An 18,210-nucleotide genomic window follows, 5' to 3' on the forward strand; every position below is an offset into this window, starting at 1 on the left:
ATAAAGTAAAAGTCTCTACATAACATATGCCTCATCTGACTCTGTAACAATCCTCATGACACCACATGCCGTGGAACATTATCCAAATATTCTTTGACATTTTGATATAACTTCTAGGGCGTTGCTTGTAACCACTTATCGGGGCCGCTTGTCTGACACAGCTCCTAGCTCCTCATGATGGCTGTCCTTCCTGCGAACCTTCTGTAAAGTTTGGAAGGTAGGAGACGAGGTACTGGCAGAAGTAAAGCTGTGAGGACGGGGCGTGAGTCATGCTTGGGTAGCTCAGTTGGTAGCGCACTTGCCCGCAAAAGGCAAAGGTCCCGAGTTCGAGTGTCGGTCCGCCAGAATGTTTCAAGGGAAATATTATTAACCAGCTCTATATTCTTGAAATAAATTATGTATTTGTAGGCTCTTGTCAGTTTAGCAACAATATATGACACCACACACCATGGAACATTATCCAAATGTTCTTTGACTTTTTGATATAACTTCTAGGGTGTTCCTTGTAACCACTTGCAGGGCCGCTCGTCTGACACAGCTCCTGGCTCCTTGTGACAGCTGTCCTTCCTGCGCACACAGACATGTGGTGCAGTAAACAGACTCTCTCACCCTTGTCATTAAAATATCGGATGTTCGAGACGGTGGAGAGCCAAGTGTTTATGGAATTTATCCCCGAAATTCTCGCAGCACTACAAGTTATGGGTATACTTTAAAAGTATGTAAAAACTTGGCAGTTTCAACGCATGGGAAGTTGTTATACTTGAGAGAGACAGAGAGACAACAGTGTTGTATTGTCATTCATACACTCTCTTACGAGTATGGTAAAGACCTTAATTATATGAGTGCAAATCAAACAGTATTGATAACAGTATTGATATGAAAATATTACAGAATTACTCTGATTGTTCAACATCTCCAATTGTAATAAATTCTTTACATTCCATATTCCTACTATAATCTCCTTTCCTTCCTTGTTTCAATTTGACCTTCCTCAACATCTCCCACTGGGACGCTCAAATGGGGAGATATTTTATGCACAATTAATTGGAAGGACTCACATGCGTTTTATGCAGTTGTAACTATTTTGGTCAAAGCATGTTACCATATATCTATGTTTACTTTTGATTACCAGTGGTTTCCGCCTGAAACCACAAATTTTTAAAAAAAGTATGTGACCTCAGCTTGAAACCACCAAATCTGTTGCAAGACATTTAGTGGTACACAGAGGATTTCTATGAATGTAATACATTGTGGCATGCTCTTATAGTGTTTAAAGCAGCAGCTGGCACTGAGATTATACTACATTGTAGGTGACTGTGACAAGTGTACACACATCATATTGTGGAGATTGTTGACTTGAAAGTAAGTATATCTAAAGTTATTTTAGTAAAGGTTGAGTCTGTGTTACTGCTTTTATAAGTGGTGTCGAAACCACTGGGGCAGTTTGTAGTTTTGTTGCAAAATTTATTAAATTTTAGCCCCATTTTTGCTTGTGTATCTAGGACTGTAATTTGTTTTAATCATTATGAGTCCACGGAAGTTTTGACATGTGGGATTGTGTCTAGGAAAATTATGAATTTGCTTTGGATGGATGGTTGAAAACTTCATGTCCTAGTGATTTCAAAGTGAGACTACCTCCTTAAATTAATTGAGGATTTACTTTTTGCTAGTTTTGTATTCATTGCTTTCTATGATGATGATGATGATGATGATGATGATGATGATGACGATGAAGGTCATTTGTGTGAAAAATTTTAAAATTATATACTGCCAATAGTTCATACAGATAGTGATTTCTGTCCTAGGATATGTTATACCTTGCCTGCTCGACCAGTTCACATAGTTAGTTAGAGTTATTGATTGATGGGTCACACTTCTTATCCCATCATATCCCACATGTGCCCAACTGGAGACAAGTCAAGAGATCATGCTGGCCAGGAAAGTTGCTGCATGTCTTTCAGAGCAAGTTGAATTTCATGGGCAGTGTGTGGGTGAGCATTATTCCCCTGGAAAAACACATCACCTACCTGTTGCAGGAATGGCAAAAGAATGGGACTAACAACATTCTGTACATACCAAGTGCCGGCTAGTGTCCCGGCCAGAAAAACCAAAGGTGATAAGTCCCAGGATGGGGTCAGTGTGTCTTGGACGAATGCACTCTACAAGACAGTGCTCACCAGCTCTACAGCATATGCACAAACGACTATCGTATGTGTGCGGACAGAATGTTCTTTTGTCACTGAAGACCACAGTGTGCCATTGCATCTGCCAAGTGATCCTCTGATGGTACCAGTTGAGCCATACACATTGATGCTGTGGCTTGAGAGGAACACAGGGCAGAGTTGTGTGTGCCTGTAGTCACACTGTTAATAATTGGTTCACAAAAGTTTGTGTTGATATTTCTGGGGGTCACAAGCCTTCTTATCTGTGCTATGGGAACTGTACGGTCTGCCACTGCTACCCTTACAATATTATGATCCTGGTGAGCACCTCTGCTGCATGGATATCCAGAAATTTTCATACAGGCGTGAGAATGTTCACACAACCACTGATACCAGCAGTGTTGCGCAACTGATGCAGCACATCCATCTTGTGTGGCAGTTCTCCAAAAGGATCATCCCACCACTTGGAAGGCTATAATTTGACCTCTTTCAAACTCATTCATTTGACTGTGGGAAGCATGAGAGTATTTCTGGGACAGGTTCATATGCTTGCTTCACACGTTTGAATCGCAGTGAGACCTCTGACTGTGAGCATTAATAAACCATTATCAGTACATGTCCTAACTCTGAGGCAGCATATGCCATCATCAGATCAAAATTGACTTTTTCTTTTCAGGTGTACTGTTGTTGTTGTTTATTTTTATTTTCCCTGGAAATATATTTCTTTACATGTTTTTGAGACTCAAAGGGTTAAGCCTATTTTATTTTGAAATTTTTTGCAGAAATAACATGTGGCAAAGAAAACATGAACATCCTGGTCCTCATAGCAAAACTGAAGTAGGAGTGACATTTTAACAAGAGTATTTTATTTCAAGTAAACAGATGGACAAATCCTTTATTGTGTGCCTACAATATAGACAGTTAATAGTGGAGACAGATGTTTTGGACACAGCTGTAAATTACATTGGAACCTATGCCTGAAGGAATTTAGGATGGAGAGACCACATAAAGCTGGTTGTTGCGAAGGCTGTTGGTAGACAGATCTGATAGAATGACAAAAATGGAGTAGGAAACAGCGCATAAACATGAGTCACAATTTCTCACACACACACACACACACACACACACACACACACACACACACACACAAATACATGCGTACATAGTTACAGAGACTACATGTAATGTACATCTAGACATACTGTGTGCCAGCGTGACTCTTACAGGAGGTGTAAGTGCCTGAGTTCAAACCCGTCCAATGGATCAATAGCATTGACAGGTGTGCTTGCCAGTCTGGAGGAGATATTAAGATGGTTTCCCACATCCGATTACATGAATACTATGATAGTACCCACATTTTGTCTCGGTTAATGTGAATCACAAACAGTCAGAAAACTTTTGATCACTTTCACAAGAGATATGTCACTATGCACAGATAGTTTGGGTACACAAATTCTGTCCTGCATTTTAGATGGGAGGATAGGGGTGGGAGTGGGGAGGGGGTTCAGGGAGGGGGTTCAGGGAGGGGGGGGGAATATTGGTTGTGACTCTAGGGCAACTGACCATTGCCGAATCCAATGATTATTTATTTATTTATTTATGCATTTATTTTACCTGGCAAGATTAGGGCCTTCAGGCCCTCTCTTACACCTAACCAGGCATACTCAGATTCAAAAAATTTCAGTTTCTACAGAACATTAAGGACATATAACATGTTATACAGTATTAATGTTACAGAAAAAAATTAGAGATTATAAAAGTAGTACAATGATAATTATAACAATCAAAAAATAATTATAATAATCAAGAATAATAATAATAGTAATGACTATGTATAGGAAAGTAAACATATTTTTTCTTTTATGAATGTCAGTCCTATTGCTAGTTGGGAATTTTCTCATTATATTCTTGCAGCTTGTGAGTTATTCTCTTCAAGCAGAGACATAAGACGATAGAATGGGTTGAAAGAGATATAGAAGAGGTAGATAGGTTAGAGGAAGAGAAATAGAATGGTAAAATTCGAAGCTATGATGGAGAGGAGAAAGAACATGCCGAACCTGTGACGATACAATATTAAGACCAGGAAGAAGAAGAAGAAGAAGAAGGTGATGATACAGAGATATATGGTGAAATGAATATACAGAGGAATGAATCCTATTTCATTGAGTGCCTTGTGGACACACTTTACATGATTTTTCCAAGACTCGGACACTGAAATAAATACTATATATTGCACATAAATATGCAGAGAGGTCCAGTTTTTCTGGGTAAATGATTGGCTATCAACCACTGGAAACGGTATCGACCAGTAAATAATTTTTGTGCTGCCAGAGTGATGTAAAGGTGAATAGCTTCCTGAAATGTCCAGTAGGAAAGGCACTTGTATGACTGACAGTTTTTCCTTACATGTTTTGTCGTATTTGTTATCGGAACATAATAAAAAATTCCTAAAAAGAATGTGTGCATTTTTAATGTCATTTGGTCCTCTGATTCATTCTGCCCTCCAATTGAATCCCTCATAGGTCCCATAATGTATTTTTCTGTTTTTAGAAGATCTGTGCACACGCTATTTTGCCACGTTTGCACAGTCTCACAAGGTTGGAAACACTTTAATAGATAGGAAAATACCATTATGAGAATTTGTTTTAGGGAATTGTTGATGCAGTAGTAATTGGAAGTTGTGAATGCGAAATTATTTTATGTAGACAAATTTTTCATACACTACTTGAAACGACATCTTAACACTCTCTTTGAGTATACAGGCATTGGGAAAAAGTGTTGCAGCAAGAAAAAAAAATTGCCAGCTTTTGTTTGGCTATGTTGCTTGCACTACATTGCAGGAAACGTGTTCATAATGTCCTAGACTTAGTAGCAAACATATAATTGGATATGGAAGTATGATAGACAAATGATGTATACTGAGATTGTGTCCTGATCACTAAAATAAAAGCATGAATAATGTGGTATTTAACCAAATCAAATATTTTTTGAATTGGTTCATAACAACTACTTTCAGAATATGTGTAAAGTCAATTCATGCTGCACCCTTCTCACTTTCAATATATGTATGCACTCTACCAGAGTATCTATGTTTTGTGTGAAACATTTCCAATTTCTTCATGTGAATTTATTCTGTTGTAGGTGAGACTTTCTTCTTCTATATCTCTGTCGTCTGTGTGTTTTTGCTATGTGTAATGCATGTAGGGTTTCTTTCCTTCCATGTAGCAGTCGTGGTTGAACCATTGTTTCACTTGTCTCCTTCTTTTGATTTTCGTGGCTCTGTTTAATACTTCTGTGTATATTTTACACTCTTCGTTCAGTTTGCCTCATCTATTAGTGTCCTCGATCCATCAATGTTATCTTTTTTTTGCTCCCTTATTTTCTTGTTGTATTTTGTGGTAGTAGATGTTTGCTAAAGAAGCTTCTTCTCTCGGTTGTGGTCTGTTGATGTGGAAGCTTTTATGCATTCCCTATTGCCTCATGTATTCAGTCCTGACCAACACTGAAAACAATTAGTATTAGAATACAGAAAGGAAATTCTTTGTGTTTTGGATTTGCTTATATACTAGTAATTTAAAGTATTGAATGGAAAATGGTTTCATGTTGACAAACATTGCTTACAAACAATCATACAACAGCTTTAGTTATGTTCCTGAGTGCACCCATATTGGCAACAAGTAATGATTGTTACAATAAAGAAATCATGCTTGACTGTGTTTTACAGCTCAACCAGTCAGTTTATAGTTCATTTGGGCAAAGTAGGTTGACAATATCATATATTTGATTGGAAGTAGGTGGGTATTTGGGGTTGGCTTTGGCTGGTAGCTGTATGTTTTTCTTATAAACAGGAAATTACTTTTTTGAGGCTTGGCTAAATGGCAAATAACTATAATTTGGGCAAGACAGCAAATCACAATGCATCTACTGTTGCATGTCAAATTGCTCATTAGAAAATATATTCACAAAGAATATTGAAGTTATTTTCTACAGAGTTAGTTTCTTTTTATTAATGAGGAGCTTTGTTATTGATGTTTAACTCCTTTAATACAGAATTTTAATAAAACCAAAAACCATTTTTGATTACAACATGTTCTGTTTCCGACTCACATCTTAGTTCTTACAACCAAGTTCTTACAACCAAGAAACAAATTCTAGGTGCAGTGAAAGGCAAAGTGTTCCATACATTGGTAAGACAAATGAATGTACAGTTATGAATAGCTTGAAAAAGTAATTTACTTTTCAGTCACTGTTAATATTTTATGTCTCCACATCTCTACCCCTCCATTTTGTTGTCATTTAGTGACTTGCCAGGGAATTTCATGACACTTCCTGATCTTGTAATTTTCGGGGACACTTGAAAACTACTTTCCTGACCATCTGGCTACTGAGCTAATAATTCTGGATGCTCATGGCTTCAGTCGATCAATAGAAATGTTGAATACTTTATCTTTAAAGTTAACAGTAAAAAACTTTGGCAAATGTTGAATCACTTCATAAGGGCCTTCGAATGGATATGAGAGTTCAGTTTGCATGTTATAAATTCTAACACATACATAATTTCTACTTTAAGATACTTGTGGATGAAAAGCATTCATTGCTCTTGTAGCACTACTGTGTAAGTTTCATGGGAGTCATTCATTTCTTCAGGAAACAGTTTTCGATGTTGCTGGGCAACAGTCCTACAATAAGTATTAAATAAACACACCACCATTTGACTATTGTTGTTTATTCACAGTCAAATGGTGGTGCATTTATTAAAAAGAAAACCCCTTTTCTTCAGTTTGATGACTGAAGTTGGAAGGTTAACGTTTATTGTAATGCTAATTTCAAGTCTCAGGTAACTTCAGTGTAGTACTGTACAACAATTATGTTACTGTAGAATTGCTTTCAATGTAGAAGGAGCAATGGAGGAAAAATAATATTGTGGGGTAATATGTTACTTAATTTGGTTGTAGCATTGGCTTGTTTGGCATATGTAGTCTAAGGTGAAGTCTCCCAATTTTTCCATTGGGCTGTGGGTGATGTGCATTAGTTGTAGCCTCTTTACAGCCTCAGATTTTTTCTAAGGCTTGGATTATGTTAGATGGAAATTGTGTTCCTTAACTGTTGTGGTGTTTCGAATCTGATATTCCATGAATTAAAAGAATGCTGTTACTACTCTGTCTGCTTCACTATTTAAAAAGATCACCACTTCTGTCCAACTTGTGAAGGAATCGATACAAATTAAATGGTAAGCACATACATCAGAGGGTGATGGCATACCCAGTAGATCAGTATGTACCAAATGAAAACATTCATCAATAAAGGGGAGTTTTCCACTATATGATGTAATATGCCTTGTAATTTTACTCTTATATCAGGTTGTACATGCCTTCGTCCATTCTTGCACATCCTCCTTCAACTTTGGCCAGACACATTTGGATGATATGAGATTAACTGAAGATCCCACCCTTTGGTGAGCCATGTTGCAGTAATACTTAAAAGCTGTGTTCCTTAATTGTTTGGGGATGTATAGAGGAATGACCTCTGCGACATAGCAAACCACAGGAGTAAACTACGTAAATGTCAGTGACTGCTGCATTCAACTTGGCTTGATATGAAATTCTAATTTCTCTCTCTTGTGAGATAGCTGTTTCATTGTAATCCAACTGTAGTTCTTCCGGCCTATACATATCATCAGCCACTACATTTTTATGCCAGACACAACACAGATTAGTTGCGAACTTAGAACTAAACTGGAGATAAACAAGATGGAATGGCGAAGTTAATGAGGCATGATCTGCATGGACAAAAATGGTAGCAGCAGCATTTCCCATTTTTATATTGCTACTGAGAGATTCCATCATTTTAGTTCATAAGGACCTGTTTACAAACACCTTCTTTGTTTGAATATGGCAGGCAAGTTTGACTAGCCATAAAATTTTAAGGATTGTTTCACTCACATTGTCTTCCTGCATGACCTTTCATTTTCAACAACAATTAAGTTGTTTTTAGATCACCTAACTGCAGTTTACTGACTAATCTTTTTATTTATCACTCTTCACTCACAGATGTTTTCAACAAATTGTACCTCTAGTTGCATTAACAGGTAATTAAAAGTTGTTACTTAACTTGTTGTACCAGCAATATGAAACTGTGGTTCTGCTGGTAGAACAAAATTTCAGGGTTTTCTACCAAAAAGGGTGGTAATTTCACAATGACCTAGTCCACTTCAACTTTTCTTGGAACTGCAGCATTTTTGTTGGCTGTGTTCACAGTCTTCTGTTTTTCTGCTGTACCTTCTTGATCATGTCAGGGCTACCATTTCAGGGGCCAATTTTCATTGCAACAATTTTTATTTCACTTCTCACCTCCTATAGACTTGCTTCTTATAAAATAAAATGTAGATGCAGTAACAGGAAGAGCATGTCATACAGTTTTACAGATATGTATTTGTAAAACAAATGAATATACAGTTGTGAGCTGTTGTTGTTGTGGTCTTCAGTCGAAAGACTGGCTCGATGCAGCTCTTCGTGCTACTCTATCTTGTGCAATCTTCTTCATCTATAAGTACCTACTGCAACCTACATGCTTCTGAATCTGCTTAGTGTATTCATCTTTTCCTCTCCCTCTACAAGTTTTGCCCTCCATCCTGCTCTCCAGTACTAAATTGGTGACCCCTCAATGCCTCAGAATATGTCCTTCCAACTGATGCCTTCTTCTAGTCAGGTTGTGCTATAAATCTCTCTCCTCACCCATTCTGTTCAGGACCTCTTCATTGGTTACATGGAGTACCTATCTTATCTTCAGCATTCTTCTATAACACTACATTTCAAAGCTTCTATTCTCTTCTTCTCTAAACAGTTTATCGTCCATGTTTCTCTTCCATACATGGCTACACTCTATACAAATACTTTCGGAAAGGACTTCATGATGCCTAAATCTATACTCGATGTTAACAAATTTCTCTTCTTCAGAAATGCTTTTCTCACCATTACGAGTCTACATTTTATATCCTCCCTACTGCGGCCATCATCAGTTATTTTACTTCCCAAATAGCAAAACTCCTTTACTACTTTAAGGGTCTCATTTTCCAATATAATTCCCTCAGCATCATCTAATTTAATTTGACTGCATTCCATTATCCACGTCTTGCTTTCATTGATGTTCATCTTATATCCTCCTTTCAAGACACTGTCCATTCTGTTCAACTTCTCTTCCAAATCCTTTTCTGTCTCTGACAGGATCACAATGTCATTGGCAAACCTCAAAGTTTTTATTTCTTCCCCATGGATTTTAATTCCTACTCCTTTTCTTTTGTTTCCATTACTACTTGCTCAGTACACAGATTGAATAACATTGGGGATAGGCAACAAGCCTGTCTCACTCACTTCTCAACCACTGCTTCCCTTTTGTGCCCCTTGGGTCTTATAACTGCCATCTGGTTTCTGTACAAATTGTAAATAGCCTTTTGCTCCCTGTATTTTACACCTGCTACCTTTACAATGTGAAAGAAAGTATTCTAGTCAAATTTGCCAATAGCTTCCTCTAAGTCTACAAATGCTAGAAATATAGGTTTGCCTGTTCTTAACCTGCCTTCTACGAAAAGTTTAGGGTCAGTATTGCCTCACGTGTTCTGACATTTCTGCCAAATCCAAGCTGATCTTCCACGAGGTCGGCTTCTACCAGTTTTTCCATTTGTCTGTGAAGAATTTGTGTTAGTATTTTGCATGACTTATTAAAATTACAGTTCGGTAATTTTCACATCTGTCAGCAACTGCTTTCTTTGGAATTGGAACTTTTATATTCTTCTAGAATCTGCAGCTGCTCCATCGGACAGATGGCCATTGGTATGTGCAGTGTGAAACATCTGAAAGCAAACACCCTGCAATAATCGTCGGGAGGATCCAGGCCATAGGAGGGGGTATTATGTTCTGGGGAATGTTGTTATAACATTCCTTGGGTGAGCTCATCTTTCTGCAAGGCACAGTGGATCAACACAAGTATGCATCTATCCGTGGGGACCATATCCCTGCATGCTGTTGTGTCCCCCTCCCCCTCCCCTAACCCCCCCGCACCCCGTCCCAGAGGCATGTACTAACAGGACAGTGCTATGTGTCAGAAAGCTCGCTGTGTGCACGTGTGGTTTGAAGAGTACGATGATGAGTTTAGTGCATTCCTGTGGCTAGCACACTCCCTGGATTTAAGCCCAATTAAGAATCTGTGGGATCACCTCGATTGGGCTGTTTGCACCAAGCATCCTCAGCCGAGAAACCTTGTGCAGTTTGCCATGGCTCCACATCCCTGTTGGTAGCTTCCAAAACATCATTGCCACTCTTTGTTCATGTGTTGCAATGGTCTGCACTGGAAGATGGGGTTGTTCAGGCTTTTGGCAGGTGGTCACATTAATGTGATTGGATAGTGAATATTGGGGGAATAATAGAGCTGATTTTGTTATTTGTTTGTCACTTTATCCCCAAACCCTACTTTGGATAACATAAATAATCCCTTACTATATAGTACATGTGATTTAAGAGGTACATTGTGGTGTAAAGCTGAGCAGTTTAGTTTCACAGTTCTAGAATAGCATCACTCATTGCACCATGAGTGGATACCCATGAGATTTGTGCTGCATTTGTGAACTTGTCATTTGGCTGAAGCACATTTATTTATCATCTCATTAATGTTGATTTAGTATGTTTCTGTAAGGGAATTGCGATGGGTGTATAAAATAATTTGACCAAAAATGCCTTTGAAATTCATCTTCTTGTTGTCATTTTTATCTGTTTTCTGTCTTCTTGTGTTCCATTTGCATTAATTATGTAATAATTTCTCAAACAATGAAAAAGCCTAGATGGAATAATGTTATGAATTAGAACAGATTACTATTCACCACATAGGGAGGTGTTAGTTACGAAACAGGCACATTTATCTTCTGCCACCCCCCCTCCTCCCCCTCCTTCCGCACCATGCATCCCTCCATCTCTCTCTCTCCCCCTCCACACCTGTATCTGATTTGTACTCTCTCTATACACCCCAACTGAGATGGCTACTCATCCGAGTGGGACTTTGGTATTTGGGAATGACCATAACCATTGTTTGTGAGTTATGTAAATATGAATATAAGTCTTTTTATCTGAGGTAGGGCTTGTCCAATACCTTTTCGGCAATCTACTTTTAAATGTGCCTGGTAGTTGCTCAATACTTCCTCTGTATGGTGACTAGCAATCTGATCTAATTCATATTTTTATATTAGAAATACTGGATTTTTTATGACAGAGTCCTGATATATCAAAGTTTTCAGGTTATTCATGGATATTTATATTTTTCTCTTTGAGAGTATCAAATATGCAGATGATTGGGAAGGTTGCATTTTTTGTAGCACTAAATCTAAATTTCCTGCACCTGCAGTATTTTAATTTATCCATGTTTTATGGAGCTGGATGTAACCTGCACTGTCATACAAATGTTTTAAACACACACATTTCTATTTCAGTCACACTGTAATCTTACTTTTTAGTTGGACATGATGTGTTTTGGTAGCAGACTGATATCTTCAGGTGCTTTTTAACTAGTTATATTGACAGATTTTTGATTATCCATCTACATTGCTTCAATTTGGTTAGAGGAATGGCTTAGGTTCACATCGTGCATCCTCAGATATGTAGATAAAAGTAATACCAACATATACTCCACTATAAGCATTGCTGTTAGTATACCATATCAAAAGTTAAATGTACCTGAATGAACCTGACTGTATTAGATTCAAGAGTAATATGTCCAGCTTACCAGCAAAATTTCCTTGCTATATTACAGAATAAAATAGTGGTGTGATAGGTAGGTATATTCGTAGGTAGTAGGTAGTAGGTGTTCTTCGTATAGCCCACAAGGCAACTACCAGCGGGTGGCATCATGTATGAATGAAAAATTAATCCTTTTTGTTTGTCGAGAATACTGTCTGTGAAAATTATTGATATTTGTGGTCTGTCAGGGGCAAAAACATAATAAAAAGTCACAAAAATATGTAATTCGAATGGCAGACTGTATCCGTATCTGTGACATTGCCGTAGGCATGCCACCATTGCAGCACGCTCCCTTTTGTGGCCACCACTTTGGTGCTGTGCCGCAAGGTGAACTATTGTCTGCTGTCACCGTGGGCAGAGGGCTGGGCAGGAGGCCTTCTTCAAGTTCAACATGTGTTCCACTTGTCCCAACACTCTCTCTCTCTACCCTGTCGCCTTGAAAATCTGTAAGCATGAATCACTACCTTGGTGGGTGTATTTTAGTGCAATGTGTATAGATGATTAATATTGCCACTCCACCAACTTGAAGTTGAAAGAGGGCTGAACATTTTAAAACAATGCTCACGGTGAATCGATATAAAAGCAGGGAAATAATGTAAGTTTTATAAGTAGGTAAAGAAGAAATAACAAAAACAAATAAGCATAGGTCACATTACAGTCAGGAATAATTAAAGCAGATTCAAGAAATATGTATTTGCCAACTAACGTGGAAAAAGTACATCAAACTTAAATTTAGTCTCTTTCACAAAGCCTGTAATAGTAGGAATCAGTTTCAGGATTCGGTAGTGTGTAGGAATAAGTGCAATTACTGTGGTAAACAGTACATAGCGTAATCAGGGAGAAGATTCAAAACTCTGTTCACGGAGCACACGTACTCTGAAAACAAAAATCTATTTTGGAGCCCTTGTGGCGACTTTAAAGCTCTCTGTAACAGATATTGATCATAATTTGGAAATCTCGTGCAGAGCTCAAAAGGAGTGATTCCTTAAATCTTAGAACAATTCAAAATTTACAGTCACAAGAAGCAGGATTTAAACTTAATTTTGAATGAGCATAGCCAATTCACCCACAACTACAATGTCTATTTTAACATTTATGGAGACTGCGGTGATGGTTGTTATTTACAGATGTACAAGGCAATAGGTGAGCGAAAGTGTGTGGTGGGGCAGCTTGAACGCGTAGTATGCTGTGTCTGAAATTGCTGAAGTGACCTTCCTACGCGGCCCCTTCGTCCACAGTGGCGGTCTGACTGTTTTACTCACAGCATAATGCCAAAACAGTGACCGTGAGAAAGATGCTGTATCAGCTAGAAGCTTGTGGCAACATCACCTGCTGTACCACATAAATTACATATCTTCATGCCTAAAAAGATTTTATCCAATCAAATCACAGGATTCAAGCAAGTATTTCTGACAACTATTCTTAACAAACAAAAAATTAAGTTTGGAAATGCAATTTTCATTCATACATGACAAATGTACCAGACGCTACCTTTAGCAGTTGCCGTGTGGGCTATATGAACAGTGTGGGCTGTTCAAGGTCACTATTATATCCTGTGATGTAACATGTAAAGTTTACTAATAAGAGGGCTGTGTTACTCTCATATCCAATACAGGCAGTTATGTTCTGGTAAATTTGATTTTTGATTTGGTATAATAGCGAGGTCGCATATCGTAAAATGTGCTGTTCACTTTTATCTACAGACCTTTTATCTGTAGAATGAGGGTATTTCACATGAACCCAACGTCAATCATCCGAAAAAATTAAATCAGTCTAGATGGACAATTAAAACCTGTTATATAAAAAGTGATTACAGTTCATCTCTGAGAAAGTGATATCAAATTTTTCGTGATTGTATTTTGTGATTACATTTGGCTCATGATGTTTTTGTTATTATGTGTGACAGTGTGCTTATTAGCCGGTCCCAATATTACTACACCTGCGACTGAGGATGTTCACCCCTGTGCTTGGCTGTGCGCTTGAAGCCCATCAGAATGTGCTGTGCTGTTCTAATGACCAGGCAGTTTGCTCATGAAGGTAGTGTCACTGTAATGTCACATTGTGTTTTCAATGAGAGGCCAAGCGCAATAATATCATGGTTGGGTAGTATGTGGGGAAATTTTGTTAATTCACACTAGAAAATTTATTGTGACTAACAAAACATTTGGTATTTTCATACATTTTTTTATTAAGTGAAATAAATCTCAGCTCATATCAGGGATGAGCATGCATTGATTTATGGCATATAGAAGACTGTACAAAATATAGATACTACACTTGCACTCAGTATGTGGGAACAATTAGAAAGTGATTTTAAAGTCAAAAAACACAGAACTTTATTTGCTCAGAACTCAAATATTGTAAGAGCTACACAACATCTTTCATTACAAAGCAGAGATAGAGTCCACACAGCATACGATGGCCCATGTGTAGTGACCAATTTTCATCCAAAGTGCTGGGTGAGTTCATTCGTTTATTCAGAAGGGCAGGCATATACTGTCTGCCACCTTTTGGCTGGCCGGCAGTGACAGAATCAAGGCACACGTGCTGCCATCAGTTTTGGACAATTTTACAGAAACTACTTTGTAAAACGTTTCATTTTTGCTTTACTTGTAGCATTGTATTTGAGGTTCATTAAGCTGTGCCCATTATTTACTTAGTTGTCATAGTTATTGTGATATTTACATGGAAGTAAGACACTGCACGAAATTAAAAAAAGTTGGTAATGAAAAACTGGTCGTTATGATTTTGCGTTTGGTGCATATTAGATAATATGTTGCTGCATATGAAATGTTGCTAACGTATTGAATTTTTCTTTAGTATTGGGTGGAGGTCTCGATCTGTCACCAGTCTCGAGAAAATTGATCTGATGTAGCACACTCATTTGCAATCGCGCCACACCAGTGATAAAACCGTAGTGAAATATCCCTAACATTCCTCATATTTCTGCATAAATGGTTTGAGATATCGAAATGAGATTTTGGCAAATGATAGCTTGCTAAGAGGAGAAAATTTTGCCATACACTTATTATACAAAACTTCATTATCTACCGTGGTATTCCACTAAGTACATACTTTTTCGACGAAGGAGTGTAATTTTTAGGTGCCATCAATAGCTGGTGAAACGAGAAATGCTATGGTTTTTGGAACAATGTAAGTGAAGACATTACACATTTATTCTGTACTGAGGATGTGTTTTTTCATAAGATGCTGACCTTACTTTTCCTCAGTCGATAAACTTAAAAAAACAACCGTTTCAGAATTATCTCGCAATCATGTCCGCACGGGTTATTGAGATGAGACTGTGTAAACCCTGCCGTGTTGTATCAAAAGAAGCCAATTTTAACATGGTAACAGAGAAATGTTTCGGTTTTACTCAAAATTCGCCATTTATGACACTTCTCTGAAAGTTACAAATGATTGACATGCCAAGCAAAAATTAATCACTGCATTTTCAGTGGAATTCTTCTTAGATACTAAACAAAGCAGAAGTGACAGATCTTTTTGAATGGTCACTGTGCAAGTTGGGCTTGCAGGGGCCCTGTTTAATATTTACAAACAATGTGAGTGTAGGCTTCAGTTTGTAACAACACTTCCCTTCCAGCCCTTGGCATTTCCCCTACGGCACCTGCCTGCAGCCCACACCACTACTGCTGTCGTGTCCTACCGTATGTGCATCTACCAGCTACAGTATTATGTGTGTATGTATAGTGCAACACAACAGACACTATTAATAATTCCTCACATCTTCCCCACACTGGTCTATCTTACGAGGTTGGATCAGATGGAGTTGCCTGGTGATGTGTCTTCCACTGTTAGTAGCAAGGGTGGCTGTGTGTGGAATTTCTTCTCTGCCTTCTTTCAGCTCTTGCGTGCTTGCCTTTTCCCACAAGTTCCGTGGGAGATCTACTTCTTGCTGAAGGACAAAACCACTGACTTGGATCCTGACTGATATTCCGTTTTGGCATTTGACTTGTGCAAATGCATTAGACACTCCTTACTCCAGCACTTTCAGAAATCTTTTGCTGTTTCTTAAGGAGTCTGAACACACTTGTCTAGTCTGTTAGGGCTGGTGGCTTGGGTGTCATTGGCAGTTCTGTGAGGCTCTCCCTCTTGAGGAAGTCTGCAGCTGAGATATTTGCTTAGAGTTCAAATCAGTTTAAATATTCACAAGCACAATTGGTAGCCCTACTTCATCCATACTGGGGCATCTGAGTACTTTTCAGAAACATCATTTAGTTGATCGTACCATTTGCTCCCTCCATTCTCTCCATCAATCTGCACATGGAGTTTTAAATGTTATGCCTTGTTGAATGATGTATTGGTGGGTCTTAACAGCAGAGATGTTTTTCTCTTTCTTGATCACGCGAGGACTGTGTGTTTGCGCTGCTGTCATCGTCATTCTGAAAAGTGGTGAGAATGGACATCGACAAAATTGAAAATTTGTATGGGCATTGATAACCGTGCGGTTGAGAACCCCACAAACCAAATATGGTCGTCATCGTCATCGTCATCGTCATCGTCATCGTCATCGTCATCGTCATCATCATCATCTTTGTTGGATCTGTGGTACATTTGGCCATTGTCATTGTAGATGGTGTCATTGTCAGTGTAGATGATGTGCAGAATGCCATGCAAACCAATAAATCTTTGTAATGCCTACAAGAATTGATCTGTTGATACATTGTGAACTAGCTCCAGGAGAACGACTATAGTCACGGAAGGTAAACTGTACATTACAGCATTTTGTTTTGATACTTATTTTAAGAGACAGTTGAATGAAAATGAAACAGATGGAAAAAAGTAAACAAACTGTTTATTTCAAAAGTAATTTCCATAACTGTTAATATATTTATCTCACTGTGAGACAAGACATCAATACTTTCAATAAAAATCTTGGCAGTTGCCTAAGGTGCCATGAGTGTAACCAGGTGAACACCTCTTTGTCCAAAGCAAATCAGTGGCCACAAACTTCTACCTTCAGGGCTCCAAAAATATGGAAACTGCTCGATGAGAGATCAGAATTGTGCGGAGGATGTGTAGGGGCTTCCCAGCAAAACTTCTGGAGCGTAATTGAAACAACTTGGCAATATGTGGGCACACCTCATCACAGTTTGATGAGGCAAATAAAAGTTGTCAGCCAATTCAGCATGTCAGTTTTGGATGTAATTTAAAATCTGTCTCTCGTATGCAGTGCTGACAATGTCATTTCTGTCCAAACGCCCCTGTAAAGTGAGGAAGCATCATTACAAAGGTTAGTTGTAAGAATGGCTGCCGATTCGCATAGAGGATGGACCAGTCTTTGCTGATCCTTTGACAGAATAGGAAATTTCTCTAGAAGTTCTGAATGCTTTGCACTCATTGATTGACCATTGCATATTACTATTTTCTCAAAATCCCAGAAGTTTTGGACTGCATTCTCAAATGCTTGATTGAACAGCAGGTTGATGAGGTTAATGATGGCTTGATTTACAGAAATCCCTGGACAGTTTCTGCTGAGGATCCATCTGGATTTCAGAGTCAGTAAAGCCAGTGATGGGGATACGCATGCAAGTGTGGTAGTGATCCACTCCAATAAGTTCCTCAGTGGGAAGATCATAGTATCCATCTGTGCAGTCGGCCAGTTGTAAATTACTAATGTGTTGGCATTTAAACTCTTGAAAAGAATTAATTCTATCAAAAAGAGGAACTATAATGCGAGCATTGTTCTACGGGACTCCTCAGCCTCAGAACCAAATGGCAAGTGTGTGATGTCGTGAGTGAAGACTCAAGTATTGACTGCTAGTGGGTGATTTGTAATGACTTCCAGTTTTAAATAGTTGGTCAATGATCTGCTAATGAAGCTGGATTGGCTGCTGCCATCGGAAATGCACTGTGTAAGTCAAGTTACACCTGTGGTCCCCATTACATATACATAGGATATATGGAGATGAATGAATTCTAAACATCTGGTGTTCACATTGATCACTGAACTGTGTTCAGCAGGAGTAATGGATGAAGTAAAATGTTCTAAATCGCTGCAGACTGATTTTTGATGGCTTTTCTTGCAGAAGAGTCATAATGATTTTCCTTACTGTTTGCAGTCTCTTACTGTTACTGCCTGGTTGAGGCAAAGAATGCACCTATTGCTGGAACTCAAAATCTTGAGGCAGTTATAAAAATCCTTCACCTTCTCACAATCTTGTGCCCAATGACTACCCTGTTCATAAAACACACAGTAGGCTTCTACCTTCCGTAAGTGCTCATGTGCTGTAACTCCTGACATA

The 18,210-nt window shown here is 38.4% G+C and overlaps 1 protein-coding gene across 9 annotated transcripts in view; it reads left to right on the top strand.

The window, feature by feature from the left end:
- Nucleotides 1-18,210, top strand: part of LOC126106877 (longitudinals lacking protein, isoforms N/O/W/X/Y-like) — a 321,743-nt gene that overhangs the window by 214,042 nt on the left and 89,491 nt on the right. For 4 of the 9 annotated variants that reach the window (XM_049913277.1, XM_049913280.1, XM_049913282.1 and 1 more), the window contains one exon: nt 13,851-13,981. The exons of 4 other annotated variants lie outside the window; for them this stretch is intronic. The gene's annotated coding sequence lies outside the window, so the exon portion shown is untranslated. Of the gene's footprint in view, nt 1-694; nt 716-13,850; nt 13,982-18,210 lie in introns of those variants that run through there. One more of the 9 variants, XM_049913283.1, reaches the window with a different exon arrangement.

This window comes from Schistocerca cancellata, chromosome 10 (assembly GCF_023864275.1).
Source record: "Schistocerca cancellata isolate TAMUIC-IGC-003103 chromosome 10, iqSchCanc2.1, whole genome shotgun sequence".
NCBI lineage: Eukaryota > Metazoa > Arthropoda > Insecta > Orthoptera > Acrididae > Schistocerca > Schistocerca cancellata.